The following is a 15,776-nucleotide window of genomic DNA, read 5'->3' as shown; positions in this document are numbered from 1 at the left end:
TAGAGGTGCACCGTTCCCGGAAGCACTGCAATACCGGGTCGATGCGTGGAGCGGACGGGACAAGCCCCACTTCCGGCTCCCTGTTCCAAAAATCCATCTAATAAAAGGCTTCTCGGCCTTTTGGCTAAGATCAAGTGTAGTATCAGTTTAATATCTGATACGTCCCCCATGGAGGGGACCACATATTAAACGGACTGACTCAGACTGACTGACTGAGTGGGTGACTGAGTGAGACAGGGTCTGCTTATCGAACCGGAGCACCTGAAGTAAAATGGTGAAAAACAGAAATTATTCATATTAATTTTCGGGGCGTGAGATACCCCCTTGCTGACGAGATGTGATTACAGAAATGTATCATGACTGTGCAAAAGGGAATAAGGCACCTTTCATCCTGATTTTTTTTAAGTTTAAACACATGTGTGCTTCATATGTAACCGTGATACACGCGGAGCCCAGAGAAATTTGGTTTCCTACACACATGCAATAAGGTCTTTAATTGGGCAGAGTCCATGCCTTCTTCCTTTTTATTGGTTCCCCAGCATGTTGGGGAGCAAGGGACCCCACAATGACGATTGTCTGTACTTGTATTGACACTGATGTCTCCTAGCACCTTGCCCTGACCTCACCTGCATCATCTTATATATTTCCAGGGCCGGACTCTCAGCAGTTGGAGGGTAACACAAATACAAGCAAACATAACAAGCACACATCAGCTATAGGTTTGTGAGGTTAACCGCTATTGCTTCGATGTGTCATGATGATGGACATTCCTGTAGGCTGTAAACTCCTTGGTGATAGATGAGGTACCAGGGCAGGAAGGAGCCAGGGAGAGACTGAGGGCTAAAAGACAGTGAAGGAGAATTAAGAGTTCTTTGATGCTGAAAATTGTGGGTATGGGTTTGATTGGGTATTGGCCAAGTTGACTTCTGAGTAAGGAGTGGATCCTTTGCATGGCTTCTTGGGGTATTTCCTGCATTCTGCAGGCCATTCTGCACCTGGTGGCCATCCTCTTTTTCCCTTCCGGTGTTTCGTGTCTGTTTCTCATCCCAAACCTGGGGCTCCTCTTCAAGTTCATACCCATACGTGTCAGTGGTTCTCTGCATGACGTCTTCTACAATCTACCTGTCTCTTCCTCTCTTCTCTTCCACATGATTAACTCTTCTTTCATTTCATGGGTCGATAAATTTGGTGCATGAGTACAAATATCAATGCGCTATTTTGCCGTCCTCTGCAGAGCCAGGATCAGCGTATAATCTTGCCCGTGTGGTTTTATGAAGCTTTGAGTATAAATAAACATATATTTTTATTATTAACAACTGAACATCCATAATTGCCATGGAATTGCCATTTTGAGGTAAATTTGTAGTTTATTTGTAGTTCATTTTTGCTGGAAGGACCTTAAAACATTTAAATTCTATATGGAAAATGATCACTGCACACATCCAGTTGAAGCCCTTTCTGAAATTAGTCTGTTGCTGCCTTTCAGGTCCCCAGGCTGACGACAATGTCCCTAGGCGCCCTGGCCACCGCATAGTGGCGCCCCCCGGTGGCCGTTCCAACATCACCAGCCTTGGCTGAGCTATGGTCCTGTGTGTGTGTGTGTGTGTGGGGGGGGGGGTTGACCTTTGAGTGACAGATCAGTGAGGAGAGTTGTGGGGTTCTTTTCTGTCTGTGTCCAGTTTTGTTTCACCGGCCAACTTTCCCAGTGTTTGAAAAAAAAAAGTATCCTTCCATCCAGCTGACAGGATGTGGTGACTGTAGCGTTATGTTATTTTTGTGTTTTGGGGATTTAACACGATCACATGTCTGTCCTATAACTAATGCAAGCATGGTGCTTCAATGGCCTCGCCCCCCCCTTTAGTGAACACAAACTAAAGTATATGAGTATTGTTTTGTAAATGGGCATGGTATTGTTGCACATCCTGAGTCTGATTGAATAGTTGGTTAGTTGCATGTAGATACACATATTTGACATCGATAAGTATTATTCGAATTTTACGTTGTCAGTACACGCCAGGGTTGATCACTTGCTTCCCACTGTGCAGCAGTGAACTTAAACGGGTTTACATTCACAAAATATAATGGGGGTCAGGAGATGGACCATGGCTGAGATCACCGTCGAGTCAGGTAGCAAAAATCACCAACTGTGACAGCAGCCCAGCAGCAGTGGCCAACATCATGCTGGGTCCTCGTTTAGGGTGGCCAGCAACATGCCTATCTGCCATATATGACAAACCACAAGATGGCACTGCTTGTGCATGCCTTTTGAAATGAACTGGAATGCCGCTAGCAGGCACGCAAGTTACTTCACAAGTTCTAGAGCACAGCAATGCGTTTTGACTTTCTGTTAGCTATGTACGCAGTGATGGACATAACTGGTTCACAAGTACGCATTAACCTTTAAAAGCGATACATGCAGCAATCGGTTGTACATTTTTTATGTGCATTTGCGCCAATATGACAAATTACCGTGCATTTTAACCTCTATTTTCCTTACTTCTTTATTTTACGTTTTCTCTGTTTCATTTCAGTCAGTCTAACATATTGGTACATGTTTATATCACTCTCTACGTGTAAAGGGAGCAGACACAGGAAAAATGTACTGAAGACCCTTGAAATGATATTTATTCCTGATGTGAAATTGCTGTTTTTGTTTTAGATTCCAAATTTAACCTTTTATTTAATTTATCCCTTTTTCCCAAATAAAACGATGCATTTAGTTATAATCTATATTATTTTGATTTGGGGTCAGAAGTTCCAAAATCACCAGGTAAGTTAATTGATTTTATGTGTTTTAACTCCTAGACAGATATAAATGAAAACTCTATTTTTAAATAATTTATTGTCCTTTTTTTTTTTAATTAAAAATTGGATCCCTCATGGACCAAGACTTCAAGGGCATTTGTACAATTCACCTGTAACTGGATCTGCAGTCTTTTTCTCCCCACACCCTCTGCTTGTTCCCTTCTTCTCTTTTGTCTTCACTCCAGGAGAGCTCCTCAGACATCTCCAGCCTGTAATTCCTGGGAAATGCCACCTGCCACTCACCCTTGGAGGCGTAGCCCATTCTCAGGATCTCATACGTCACCATTCATCACAGAGTCACAACGCCTGCAAACATCTGAATAAAAGTAAGAGCCCGTTTTTTGAAACTTACACATTAAATTTTCTTCTCTTTACCATTTTATTCTTTTAAGCTTCATTCTGTTTAATTACATTTAGTATGGATTAAGGCACAGGCGGCCCGGAGGACATGGAGTGGGACCCTCCAGTTCTTGCCCTGAGTCCCAGTCCGTGGTGTCAGCCCCGTGACCAGAGTTTCCCCAGCCGAGGAGGTTATCGCCGTGACAACGGCAGGGTCAACGGAAAACTGGTCGGGGGTTCGGCTCCAGGAGGAAAGATCTGGGGTATGCTACCCAGACTTACCGCCTGACCCCAGCTCGGTCCAAGGGGGTCTTTTCGGGGGACCCCATCCATTGGTTCCCGAAAGGAACCACCTGCGGTTTCCTCCGGCACTGGTACTGGCCTTTGCTTTTGTTCTGCAGGGTCCACGGTGTGGTCCGGTTCCTGTCCTGCCTGCTCCTCGATGCCCTCCGGCTCTGCCGACCCCTCGCCGTCTACCGATGCTGTTCTTCCCTCGGCTGGCGCAGACGAGAGGAGCTCGTCCTTCTACAGACCCAGACAGGACTCCGAAGGCCCCCCTGGCCGCGACCCTTCGGCGGCACCTCGGAGCTTGATCTGTAGTCTTGCTTCCCCGTGGCTCTCCCTGGTTTCACCTCTTAGCCCGATTTCACTCTTCCAGCCCCCACTCCAGTCACTCTTGCTTCCCACTTTAGGTTCCCCCTGACTCCCTCTCCTGGCCCTATTCTTGTTGCACATTGTTTGTCTGGTTGTGTCCTGCCCTGTCTGTCCTGTGCCACCTTTGGTCCTTTTGGTGCCCAATCCCTCCCTTTGTCTCCTTCTTCTGTTTCCTTTGTTGCCACTTGCCCACTGACACCCGCTGTTTGTCTTTTGGTCCCTAGTCTGCATCCCTGTCGGGTTACCTGGCCTGTCATGAGTTGTGTCCTGGCGGTTTGTCTCCCCTGCTGTCCTTGGTTTTGCCCTGGTCTGTGTGTCCCCTTAATGATACCTTTGCACCAGGAGGGCACAGGATTGGGGGGTGGGGGGGTGTTACTGTCATGGCCTGCCCGTCCTGTCAACCTTACTCTCCAGTTCTCCTCCCTGACGTGGCCCTAATGAGCCACGCTTGGTCTTTATTATGGCGCTTTTCCACTGCATAGTACGGCACGACACGGTTCAGTTCAGCTCACTTTTGAGGGGTTTTCCACTGGGAACAGTACCCGGTACCTGGTCCTTTTTTTAGTACCATCTCAGCCAAGGTTCCAAGCGCGCCGAACCGTTACCAAAAAGTGAAAACTCTCTTAGTTTTTTTAGCTGTGTTTTCTTTGGCTGCCATCAGCCTCTTTTAAAACAAACTCCTTCGCCTTGCTGTTAAAAACATCCACATGCCGAGAATGAAGAACACCATTCCGTCGATATGCTCCATTGTTGTGTGTTTGTTTGTGGCGCGTTTACGATGATGTCACGGCAGTAGAGGCGGCGCAACTATAACGACATGTGAATAATCCCGCCCACTCTAAAGCGGCACTAAACTGCAGTTGAAACGCAAACCGAGCCGAACTGAGCCAAACCAAGGTGAGCTGTACTGAACCGTGCTGTGCCGTACTATGCAGTGGAAAAGCGCCATTAGTCTCACCTCATGTTCCTGTCCTTCTGTCAGTCACTACCAGCTGCCTTGTGTTTTCCCATTCCTTAGTTTGGTAAAGTGCCCAGGCCAATGTTCTCCAGTTCTGTCCTTGTCTGTTTGCGTCTCTGTGCCCAAGCCTGCCTGCCAGAAAAGCTCCCCGCAAAGGGGGTTCTGCCCTACAGCTTGCATTTGGGTCCTACTTCCCACCGGTCATGTGACAGAGGAATACAAGGTTAGTGCCAGGCAGAAATTAATAGCCTATCTTTGATTTTGCATCCATTTGGTAACTTGTTGAAGTTATCTGATAGTTCTCTCGATTCCAAAGACATATGATTCTTGTGTGTGCATTATGCATATCCAAAGTTAACGCATGTTGTGTTTATCTTACGCCGTACATGACTCATTGTCGTTATGGACAGTAAGCACTTTATGTCAGTTATCCATTGCTCCTTTTTGTTATGCTATACAGCCGCTTTATACATGTGGAGACTTATATGCACACACATTTTTCAGATTCCACTAGTTTCACACATTTTACTGTCATCGTACTTCTCTTCTGATGCCATTTTATTTATTTGTTTGTTTATTTGTAACCTGGTAACTGCACACTGAATCTTCTTAAAAGCTTTTAAATTTACTGTACATGATTGTTAGCAAAATCAGAAATGTCAGTGTGGTAAGATCATGTACTTTATATAGTCAGTCAGTCAGTCAGTCAGTTCTGCCTTTCAACAACAGGGGGCAGTAGAGGTGCACCGTTCCCGGAAGCACATCAATACCGGGTCCATGCCTGGAGCGGACGGGGCAAGCCCCACTTCCGGCTCCCTGTTCCAAAAATCCGTTTAATATGTGGTCCCCTCCATAGGGGATGTATCAGATATTAAACTGATAAAACAGATTTTTTTTTCAGATCCAAATACTTTATTAAACAGTTCTGCACAATTATTTACATCGACACAAACACATTAAAACATATAATAGAAACTGCACTTAAAAAATTGGCACTGTCAACAAGGGAATTAAAAACAACATTTTCCTACTAAAACAATGATATTCAGAAATAGTCATAATATAACAGGCTGAAATTTTCCCATATCATATAAGTGAATGCCAATACAATAAGACATTACTAAAAATATTTTTAAATAGTATTAAACAAACTATCTGCAGAACCATTCACCATAAAATAAGCACAAAAAAAAGCAATAAAAGCAACCAATATATTTACACACCATTAAAATCTAAGTAAACACATATGGCCATTTATGCAATTAAAATGTCATCTCAAATGCATGCTTTTGATGCAAGATGAGCATCCTGGCTTCTTTTTACGAGCCCAAGTTATTTATGGCAAAATTAGGTTTTACAGGGGATCGGTAAATAGTGCAGTCTAGTAACATTCGGGGTGAATCATGGACAATTGATCTGAATTTCAGGACGATCAGTCCACACACGATCAGAATTAATCCACAATTACAACTTCCCAGAATATTATAGTAAAAGGATTAATTCCATGCCACGTGGGTGACGTAATCGTCCGTGAATTCATCCTAATACATGCCCCCATTGTTGTAAGTGGCGTATTCATCCCGCAACCTTCTCACCAGCTGCAGAATGGAGAATTTCTTCTCCATCCTGCGCTGCTTGCTATACTGCATGGAGAAGGTTTGGATCCTGTCCTTCACACTCTCCCACCATTCGGCCACAGAGGGGAAGGTAGGCTTGTCCTTCTGCCACTCGGAGAAGTGATCTAAAAAAAGGTGTCTAAAATCGCTCTCCTCCAGAATCTGCAGGTTAATTTTCCAATAGCCGCCCCCATATACAGGGGCGTCTATGGAGGCAGTGGCCTCCACTGCCAAGTGGTCAGTGGGCCACTGTGGGGAGAAGGACACCTTTTCAAAAACAACGGGGGGTGAAGCTAAAATGTAGTCGATGCGACTGCTGGCTCCGCGACTATTATGCCAGGTGAAGCCCAGCATGCTGGGGTTGCATGTTTTAAAACCATCCACAAGTTTAAAGGAACGAATAAAATGGCGAAAATGCCCTGAGCTGACATCTTCTCTACCCTCCAACGCGATGTTAAAGTCCCCTCCTAAAATCAAGTGTCGATCTGTGACACAGAACGGGGACAACTCCTCAGAGAGAGTTATACGGGACGAGGCTTCCACTGGAGCGTAGATGCATATGGCCCGCAGACGCTGTCCCCTCCATGTGGCGTCCACTCCCAAAACCCTGCCTTGAAGAACGGTAAATGAACTTACTTCCTCAAAGGCGCGGTCGCCAAAAAGAATCCCGACGCCTGAGGAGTGGACACCACCTACGCTCCAGTAGGATCTACCCCTCTTCCATTGTCGTGAAAAGAGAGCCTCGTCCCGCTGGTCCCGGAGGTGGACTTCCTGCAGAAAACAAATGCTGAAGGGGAAGATGCCAGCTGATTAAAAACCAACGTGCGTTTTAAAACGTTCCTCAAACCCCTGACATTCAAAGTGACAATATTAAAATTGGCCATGAAATATTAAAATGATCAAATACAATTAAAAACAACAAACTAATTAGACAAAATGTAGATATTAAAGGAATTCAAACAGAAAAAACAGACCATAAGATAAGCCTTTATGCAGATGACATATTACATTTTCTTAGGAATTCTCCAACCTCTCTTCTGAAGACAATATCACTTATAGATAAGTTCTCATCTATATCAGACTACTCCGTCAACTGGAGCAAATCAACAGTTTTGCCTTTGAATTGTAGTTTCCAAAACACAACTACTACTCCTTTAGTCAGGTAACCTTAGATACTTAGGCATAAATTTTTCCACCAGACTCTCAGATCTAGTACAGATGAATCATATTCCTTTGTTAAAAAAGGTGGAAGAGGATCTTGTGCAGTGGAAATCTCTACCTATATCACTCATTGGAAGAGTTGCCACCATTAAAATGATGGTCCTGCCTAAAATCAATTACTTGTTCTCAATGATCAATAATAAACTCTCTATGGCTTGGTTTAAATCACTAGACTCAAGCATCTTGTCATTTTTATTGAAGAACAAACCATCACGAATCAGCTTGAAAACTCTGCAAAAAGCCAAAGGTAATGGTGGTCTAGAACTACCAAGTTTCTATCACTACTTCTTAGCCAACAGACTGCAGTATATAACAAATTGGATCAAATCAAGCCCGGTAGATAGTCCATGGCTGGACTTAGAACAAGCAATCTGCGGAGAAGTAAAATTGTCTGATCTGCCTTTTATAAGATATGTGGAGGTGGAGACTCATTGATTTACCCTATGGTGTAAATTGAACACTATTACAGTTAATAAAGATTAATACTGTAAAAAGAACACTCACTGCACACTGTAAAGTGTTAAATGTATCACTGAATGGTGTGGACCCATATAGACACCATGCAGTGCTAATTTAACACTGGCACATTTGCTGTGTACATAAAATATCAAAATGTTGGGAACATGTGAATTATAATAATAACGCACAATGAATGAAAATATTTTGCAGAAAATAACGTAACTTGGATTTTGTCATTTTCTTCATTATTCATTTTGTATTCATTTGGGTTTAGAAATTGAAAATAAATCAGCTGTTGTCTAGAACTGAAACCATTGGAAAATGGGAGAGTTGTTTTGCTGCTCTAAATTATACTGATGGGAAAGAAAAATAAAAATACCATTGTAAAATTGTGTAATTGACACTCAAATATAATATTAACATGTAAAATGAAAATAACATGTAGTTTTTAAGTGACGAAATAGTATTGGAGGAAAAGTTATTGAATAGTGTTGGAATAAAGTGATAAAATCAAGAAGGAATAAAATGTTCCAAGAGCTCAAATTACTTTAACAAAACATGTTTCAATCACACTGTATAAACAGAAAGTACACAGGTTTATTGAATATGAATAAGTTATGTTAATTTAACTCAATTGTTCAAGTTGCTGCCAAAGCAAAACATCTGTGTGCAACCACTGTCCACTATTAAATTAAGTAAATCCAATTAAGTGTACCTCCAGTTTAACAAGGTTGTTAAGAACAATCTTTTATTAATATTTGACTTATCGCTGCTTAGTTCTGTTTACAATTGCTTGCTTTATTTTTTTGTTATAGAAAAATGGAGAAAAGTGTCATGGTTTTTGTCACAGCTGCTCATTTACACTTTGAGAAGTTTTACATAATCAAAGACTGAACAGTGTTTAACTTAGTGTTACTAATTCTGTTTTTTTAATGTAGTTTTACATGCATTTCAGTATCAATAAATGGTTAAAATGTGAAACAGTTGTCTTTTTTTACATTTGATCCATTGGGAGAATTGCATAAATATAATTTCTATAAATGCATTTTAAACATTTTGAATTTATTAATGAGTTTTATATAATCTTTATTAAAAATTTATACATAAATCTGGTTCATATGAATTTAAAACAAATTGTATGTATTGTAAATGCATAATCTTAGTTATTATCTATTTAAAAAACATTGGACATAACACAATTACATAAATCTCATTCGTAATTGTTTTATTTATATTAAACTGATGAATACACATTATATTACGTTTATTAATTTGCTTTCTTTAAAACTATTTAATCCAAATGCATGGAAATTTTATATGCAATTAAATTACATAAATCCTAAATATTAGGCCTAAATATTTTTTTGAGTGTACTATTTTACTGATAAACATCATGTTACTGTAATAACTTCACTGTTTATTACAGCAGGGGTGCAGATTGAACCCATGACCCTGGAGGTGTGAGGCTATAGTAGGAGCAACGGGCCACTATTCATACTGTGAGAAATGATGTATGTTTAATCATACATTGTAACTGATATGTCGTTACACTGCTTGTGTATGCTTTGCACCTTGCCTTTCTCCCTTACTTGTGTTTCTTGTTCTCCACACCTTGTGAGCTTCAACATGAACTGATTGATTGTTTTTCATAAGGCCCCAGGTTAGTTAGGTCCAGTCTCCTGGAAAAACACTAGAATGTGTCCTTGGCTTTGGAAGCTAAGAGCATCTTATTTTCAGGGAGAGCCCTGTAATATTTATTTTAATAAATTATTTTTATTGATAAACCTTCATACTGATAATCCTCTTGTAGTGGTCCTAACAGAAAACATGACTGAAGATATTATGTTTGTTTTATCCATTTCAGTACAGACACATTTCACGATTCAGTAACCTGACTTGTCCAATAGATGGCAGTGTAGTACTTCGACTAGGACGTGCTATGGAAATTGCCGGTAAAAGCTGGTTTTCCATTTTAAACGTTTGTCTGACTGAAATGACCACATGTTGTACATATGTAATCGTACTATACCTCTAACCTTCAGCGTTGTATTACCTACCTTAATTATCTGCGGCAATAAAATATGTACGCGTAATTGGGCAGCTGCAAGTTAAGCAATCTGTCTGATTTTACATTAAAGTAGGCTGTACTGTTTGCAACAGTGATTTCAGCATTGCCCATGACGGTTTAAACGATTGTAAAAGGCATGTTGAGGTGAGTTTAACAAGTGTCATTTCATGTGCTGTATTATTCAGGTCTACACTAGTTAGACACTTGGTTAGTTGCTAATGCTGTCATGAAAGACTTTTGTAAAGTAGCAATGGAATATAATTAAGGAATTTGCATAAATGGTAAAATAATCTACTTATATTATTGTCAAAATACATAATTTTGACCTTCGTAATTTAGTGCGCTGACTAGAGGAAATTAATGAACAAATTAAACTGTGAAATCAAGTTTGTTGAAGTTATCTCTCTCCTTGTCGGGGGTTGGGGGCACCTCCCTGAATTGAGTTTTTGCAGGTTGGGATGTCTGAATTCCCACCTTAGGGAAGGGGAGGGGGGGGGGTGCTGGCTGTGAAAGTTGGGGGGCGGCGACAGACGATCCGTAGCCACGCCCAACATACGATCTGTAGGCACGTGGTCACTTCCCTACGTTTGATTGCTTTTATTTCTGTGTGGACAGATTTCCAGGATGCTGCACATTATTCGGGGGTGTGAGGGAGCTGTGGTGCATTTGCGGGAGTCTTCCGGGAGAGGTGTGATGTCTACATAAGATTATGTTTTAAAATGCGATCCAGTTGTTTAAATGTTCTGCCACTACACATTTCTATGCAGGACATAATTCATGGACTCAAACAGAGCAGTAGCACCAAAATTTATTGGTTATTTTAAGAAAGCAAGATAAATTACTGCGCATATGATACAGTAAAATGAGGTCAGTAAGAGCTTTTTTTAACGTTAGTACTGCTAAATCTCACTATTGCGGCGCGTGTCAGTCAGACGTAACACGCGAGAGTATGACAGACTGCGGTCAACGACGTTGTGTGGCGCGAGCAGCACGTGGTTGTCAACGGCCAGAGTCCACACCCTTTTACTAAGGGAGATGTCCGACGTTTGAGCTCCGGCAAACAAAACCAAAACCGTATTTATTTTGATCATTTCTGCTTAGACTTTATTAAACTAATACATGTATGTTTCGTGGTAACTTATGTACTTATTGATGTAACTGAGTTTCGATAATTTAGAAGTTCATTGCGAATTTTTACCTGGTTAGCCAGTTCTTGCTAGTTGGCCCTAGCATTGCGTTGTGTTTTCGTTGGTGTGACTCTGGGTTTTTTGTCTGTTAATCTATTAATTACTACAGGGAAATTTACATCGTGTTTTATAGTGAGTGAGAAATACCTCTGTGTTAATATTTCGGGAAACTATTTTTCGGATTGTGTGATTTCCATACATGTATATTATATAGGCGTCACTTGGTTTACCATAACTTGGTGTTAACTGCAGATCTGATTAGTGATTCTGAAATTGCCCTGGTGTGCAGCACATGTCACACTGTCTTCTGATTACTGGTTGCATTAACAACATGTCACATTATATGTAAGTCACAATATTTTGTCTGTCAGGTATAGAAATAATAATAATTTTTGGATAAATTCAGTTAAACTAATCGATAGTTAGCTGTGATAAGCTGCCCTACACACAAACGCTCTGACCCCAGAGGTAAGCTGACATGTACCCAAACACAATGATCACAGAGTTAAGCTGTCATCTACTCAAATGCCCTAATTCCAGAGGTAAAGCTCCAATCCAACCAACTGCATCCAACCAAGCGCCTTGACCCCAGAGTTAAGATGACATAAACCCAAACACCCTGATAATAGAGGTAAGCTTTCATCCACTCAGACGCCTTGATCCCAGAGGTAAGCTGCCGTCCACCAAACGCCCTGGCCCTAGAGGTAAGCTCCCAAACACGCAACCGGCCCAACCACAGAGGTAAGCTGCTGTCCATCCAAGCACCCTGATCAGAGAGGCAAGCCGCTGTCCGCCAAAACACCCTGATCCCAGATGTAGGCTGCCATCCACTTAAACACATTGTTCCCAGTAATCAGCCATTCACCCAACCATGCTGATCCCAGAGGCAAGCTGCAGTCTACCCAAACACGCAGGCCCCTGAGGTAAGTTCACATCCATCCAACTGCCTTGATCCTAGGCGAAAGCTGCCCCGGTACGTCTAGGTGGTGACACTCCATCCTACAGGGTTGACATGATGCATTTTCCTGAAGCACACAGAGGACACTTCGGGTTTTAGGTAAGTGTGCTTTGTTTTTCTGTGCGTGTGTTTTATTTGGTATGGATTTTATTTATTGACATGTAAAGATTTTACTGAGCACTGTTTTGGTTGATCACTGTTAGCACTTATTCATCGATATTAACATTATTAATATTTATTAACATTTTGATCTGTTGTGCTGTTTATTGTGCGATTAACCTATTTTATTCCCAAGCTTACTGATTTTATGTGTTTTGGGAAGGTGTTTGATGCCGTTTTAGCCCGACCCTTGTGCAGAGCTTGGAAGTCATGCGGATGTGTTCCTTTTTTACCCTCTGGAGTCTAGGGGTAGGGGACACACTTTCACTAACTGGGGCATGGTCACACATTTCATTCAATATCAAAAACTTAATTCCTGGCAAATAAATTATTTCTTATATGTTTGGTTTGGCAACAAACTCATCTTAATCTTAGTGTACTTTGTAAATATGTTATGTGAAGTTTGTAATTTGACATTCAAAGTATAGACATGGCAAAATGCAGTTTGGAACACTTGCAGAAACATTATAAAACTACATTGTAAGCAATGATGGCAGTTTGTTTTGATCCCAGATATCTGATCACCAAAGTCTTGGCTACACAAAGATGACTAAATGGTGTAGTTGCAATATTCATCCATCCATCCATTTTCTCCCGCTTATCCGAGGTCGGGTCGCGGGGGCAGCAGTCTCAGCAGGGAATCCCAGACTTCCCTCTCCCCGGCCACTTCATCCAGCTCCTCTGGGGGAATCCCGAGGCGTTCCCAGGCCAGCCGAGAGACATAGTCCCTCCAGCGTGTCCTGGGTCTTCCCCGGGGCCTCCTCCCAGTGGGACATGCCCGGAATACCTCACCAGGGAGGCGTCCAGGAGGCATCCTAATCAGATGCCCGAGCCACCTCATCTGACTCCTCTCAATGCGGAGGAGCAGCGGCTCTACTCCGAGTCCCTCCCGAATGACCGAGCTCCTCACCCTATCTCTAAGGGAGAGCCCAGCCACCCTGCGGAGGAAACTCATTTCGGCCGCTTGCACTCGCGATCTCGTTCTTTCGGTCACTACCCATAGCTCGTGACCATAGGTGAGGGTAGGAACGTAGATCGACTGGTAAATCGAGAGCTTCGCCTTTTGGCTCAGCTCCTTCTTCACCATGACAGACCGATGCAGCGCCCGCATCACTGCGGACGCCGCACCGATCCGCCTGTCGACCTCTCGCTCCATCGTCCCCCCACTCGTGAACAAGACCCCGAGATACTTAAACTCCTCCACTTGCGGAAGGATCCCATCCCCGACCCGGAGAGAGCATTCTATTCTGAAGCATTCTTTGGATAAATAAATAAGAAAAACCTAACTCATGTAACTATTTCTGGCTCCTTTCATTGAATATGTAGCAACTTTCATGTGTATGAATGAGCCATTGTCACCTGGCCACATCCCTCCCCCCTTTTATGACGCTGAAGGGGATGTATCTGGATCGCGTTTCACCGTTGCGCTGTTCATCAAATTACCATGCGAATGCGATCTGAATACGCGCTAATGTGGCTATTTAGAATGTGAATAGCAATCTTCGGGTGACAGTGGTACTACACACCCCCGATGCAGGTAAAACAAAGTAAGGTGACATGGTTTACTTTTTTGCCGATTTAAAAAGTTTAATACTTGCGACAATGAACGTTTTGAAAAGAATGCAGATTAAAGATTTAGTCAGCATTTTTTTTCATGTTTCTATAATAAGATTTCAGCGAGTTATGAGCTGAAATACACAAGAAAGATCGCGGCATTGCCGACGATGCCGTCGACTCCAGAGGGTTAGAGGTCTTAACTTTTTAATAGCATGCATATAAGGTGACATTTTAATTGTTTTATTGACCATATAATTGTAATTAGGTTTAAATGGTGTATAATTGTATTTGCTGGTCTTATTGCCCTTTTCCTGTTTTATTGGTAATAGTTCTGCAGGTAGTTCTGTTTGTTTAATAATATCTTTGAAAGTCTTATTGTACTGTGTTGGCATGGTTTGCATAGTGTAGGAATGTTTCAACCTCATAGATTGTGATTATGTGTTAATATAAGTAGTACAAGCATAATATTTATTATTCATGTATTTGAGCTGATTTACATTTTGTTTTGGTATGAAAAGGTTATTTTGATACGTCCCCCATGGAGGGGACCACATATTAAACAGATTTTTGGAACAGGGACCCGGAAGTGGGGCTTGCCCCGTCCGCTCCACGCATCGACCCGGTATTGCAATGCTTCCAGGAACGGTGCACCTCTACTGCCCCCTGTTGTTGAAAGGCAGAACTGACTGAGTGGGTGACTAATAGACTGAGTGCCTCTGGATGGCCAGCTAATTAGCCGCATGTGCTGTGAGGGAGGGGCGTGGCCCCCGTTTCCTGCCGGTTTTCTTTTTCTTTTTCTTTTTTTAAAGTAAGGTGACACGCTGTTTGTGTGGTGGACAGCTGTGCTGAGGTAAGGCATGACGTCATCTTTGCCTTTTGAATTTTCCCTCATGTTTGTTTAAATGATTGCTGTTTCTTGAGAGGACGGGAGGACAGGGAGGAGCCCCTGGGCATTCTACTCCGAGCGGGGGCGTCACGGAGACCCGGCTAACGGCGACCCGCTAAGCGGCAGCCCCATATCGACTCGGGTCTCTCTTCATCCCGTATAAATCTTTCGGTTTTTACTAAAGATTTCCGTGGGGTATAGTCATAGTTGTTTGGGTTATTTCTGACTACCACAAAAGTTTACAAGCCCTATTTTGGCAAGAGCTAATCCTAATCATTTTCATCCTTGCCGTTTAACACTAGTTACTGAGCTAGTTACTGAGCTAGTTACTAGTTACTGAGCTTTTAATACTGAGCTTTTTATTTTCTGGTGAGAATTCCCTCGGCCCGACCTCGGGTGGAGAGGCCATTAGCTCCATTGTCCTCCTGCTTTTGTTGCGCAAAAACACTAGTTACCTGTGAACCCTGCCACATTTGCATTTCTTTACCGCCACTGCTGCTGGCAAGCTTGCCATATCTATACAAAATATCCCACACTCTGACTGACCCACAAATATGAAAGACACAATTTCACAAAATATAGAAACACAAGTGTTTTATTTGTCAAAAATAGACTGAAAACAGAATCAATAATAATAATAATAATAAAAGAAGTAAAAAAAAATTCTCAGTCCCTCAGTTCCTCTTCATCATCTCAGTGGTTTCATAGTCAGTGTTTGCAGCGTTTGCAGACCCAGTAACCTCTGTGCCTGCATTTGGCGCAGGTGAATTTGCAACACTTTGCGCAGAGATATCTGCTGCGATTCCTGTTGCAGCTCTCTTGTACCTGGCACTGAGTTGTCTGAACAGTTCCTGGCACAGCAGCAGCAAATGATGCAGCAGCTGCAAAAGCTTCCCTCTCTGCTTCCAT

At 42.3% G+C, this 15,776-nt stretch overlaps 1 long non-coding RNA gene, 1 other non-coding gene and 4 pseudogenes across 2 annotated transcripts; 4 read left to right on the top strand and 2 right to left on the bottom strand.

The window, feature by feature from the left end:
* On the bottom strand, nt 1–138 carry LOC140582641 (U2 spliceosomal RNA; annotated as a pseudogene).
* LOC140582494 (U2 spliceosomal RNA) lies at nt 105–210 on the top strand (annotated as a pseudogene).
* Nucleotides 211–5,492: 5,282 nt separating this feature from the next.
* LOC140582629 (U2 spliceosomal RNA) lies at nt 5,493–5,670 on the bottom strand (annotated as a pseudogene).
* Nucleotides 5,671–10,087: 4,417 nt separating this feature from the next.
* On the top strand, nt 10,088–13,714 carry LOC140582388 (uncharacterized). The gene is made up of 2 exons (XR_011985336.1): nt 10,088–10,264; nt 10,736–13,714. It is a non-coding gene; the product is annotated as an uncharacterized lncRNA (long non-coding RNA).
* A 731-nt stretch (nt 13,715–14,445) lies between these two features.
* Nucleotides 14,446–14,637, top strand: LOC140582555 (U2 spliceosomal RNA). The gene has a single exon (XR_011985458.1). It is a non-coding gene; the product is annotated as a U2 spliceosomal RNA (small nuclear RNA).
* Nucleotides 14,638–15,001: 364 nt separating this feature from the next.
* LOC140582609 (U5 spliceosomal RNA) lies at nt 15,002–15,132 on the top strand (annotated as a pseudogene).
* The last annotated feature ends 644 nt before the right edge of the window (nt 15,133–15,776 follow it).

Source organism: Paramormyrops kingsleyae, chromosome 24 (genome assembly GCF_048594095.1).
Source record: "Paramormyrops kingsleyae isolate MSU_618 chromosome 24, PKINGS_0.4, whole genome shotgun sequence".
NCBI lineage: Eukaryota > Metazoa > Chordata > Actinopteri > Osteoglossiformes > Mormyridae > Paramormyrops > Paramormyrops kingsleyae.
This window is presented reverse-complemented; position numbering and strand designations above follow the sequence as displayed.